Below are 1,771 nucleotides of genomic sequence, written 5' to 3'. Positions count from 1 at the left end.
TTATGAGATAGTATCTCATTATTATGAGATATAGTATCTCATGATAATGAGATAGCTATCTCATAATTATGACTTAGCTATCTCATAATAATGAGATAGCATCTCATAATAATGAGATAGCTATCTCATAATTATGACTTAGCTATCTCATAATAATGAGATAGCATCTCATAATAATGAGATAGTATCTCATAATTATGACTTAGCTATCTCATAATTATGAGATAGCATCTCATAATAATGAGATAGCTATCTCATAATTATGAGATAGTATCTCATAATTATGAGATACAAGTTTTATTTATTTTTTTATCAGGGTGGCGGAAATGGGCTTCCATAATTGTGCTATATTAAGTTAGAAAATATAATTTTAATAATCTATAATAGGAAATAATAATAGATGTTGGTAATATTTTTGATAATTCTAATAATTCTTTGCCTCACCTTGAAGTAATACACTTCCTGGTTCTCATTGCCACACCGGTGCCGCAGGTCCGGCTGCAGGGACCATAGGCCCCGAACTCTCCCCAGTAGTCATGGACTGGCTGTGTGAACTAGAAAAAATGAAATAGAAGAAAACTGAATATTCTGCATTTTTTTCTTTTTTTTTATGGCCTGTGGAGCACACACTGTCGTGCACCCCAATCATGGCCACCACAAACCAATAACACCCAGGTAGAGCAGGACGAAACTCAAAAATAGAAGCTGAAACTGGACCCAAACCAACTTTTTTATGTTGCATAATGTTTGATTTTAAGTGTTCTTTATATAACTAGCAATCACTGACAGCACAACGGTGAACCTACACTGTAAAACCTCACTGATTTACATTTTTCATATTGATTAAGTATAAGTTTGTATGTTGTGTGTTTTGTTTGATGCACTTTTTTGAAAAATGTAAAGACTTTTAAGTTAAAGCAGCTGCAGCTGCTGCAGAAWGACTGATGCAACACTTTTTATTCATTTTGTCTCGTGTAGCCACGTGCATCACCACACAAGTGACCCCAGTGAGAAAATCAACAGAATTATGTTTTAAATTCACCAGAATAAAAAAATAACCTGCACATTTAAGTACCTTCAAAGACTAGACACATTGTTTAGCCACTAAAGTTTTTTTCAGTGCGCAATATTCCTTATTTTTGACTTTCACTTGCGCAGCAAAGCATTTACTGACACAAACATGCAATTAGTAACACATGAAAAYAAATCTTCAAATAAGACTCACTGTAAATGCAGGGACAGCCAGTTGTAGGATGCCCAGGACTTGCAGGATGTTCATGTTCACCTAAAGCTGCAACTTAAATAAAACAAATTTCAAATGAATGGGTTTCGTTTTAAAGACAAGCTCAAGTTGAATCAGTTCATCACTTGTGCTGTGATTCCTTTTGTAATAATGAATGGATTTTATCAAAGTGCAGAAGAGAGGAAAATGTGCAAGCTGCAAACAGACAGAAAAAAAATCCTGTGTTGTCTTACCGTCTTGATACTGGTAGGTCAGCAGAGCAGAGGATCGTGCACGTACAAGGTGGACAAAGGCTCGGACACGCAGTTTTCTATCTTCTAATCTGGTCTGCCTGCCAAAACCTCAGCCCACAAAGTGTCAGATTACAACCATGCAAAAAGACTGGACATTTTGTTTTTAACTAGTTGTAGATAGTTGCTTTCAAAAAGATTTTAAAAGGTTATCTATCTATCTATCTATCTATCTATCTATCTATCTATCTATCTATCTATCTATCTATCTATCTATCTATCTATCTATCTATCTATC

The 1,771-nt window shown here is 34.8% G+C and overlaps 1 long non-coding RNA gene across 1 annotated transcript; it reads right to left on the bottom strand.

Annotated features, from left to right (window-relative positions):
* Positions 1 to 467: 467 nt before the first annotated feature.
* LOC106518628 (uncharacterized) lies at positions 468 to 1,691 on the bottom strand. The gene is made up of 3 exons (XR_001310340.1): positions 1,477 to 1,691; positions 1,226 to 1,297; positions 468 to 554 (listed from the first exon to the last, which is right to left on the bottom strand). It is a non-coding gene; the product is annotated as an uncharacterized LOC106518628 (long non-coding RNA).
* Between the last annotated feature and the right edge of the window lie 80 nt (positions 1,692 to 1,771).

This window comes from Austrofundulus limnaeus, unplaced genomic scaffold, assembly GCF_001266775.1.
Source record: "Austrofundulus limnaeus strain Quisiro unplaced genomic scaffold, Austrofundulus_limnaeus-1.0 Scaffold64, whole genome shotgun sequence".
NCBI classification, from domain to species: Eukaryota; Metazoa; Chordata; class Actinopteri; order Cyprinodontiformes; family Rivulidae; genus Austrofundulus; species Austrofundulus limnaeus.
This window is presented reverse-complemented; position numbering and strand designations above follow the sequence as displayed.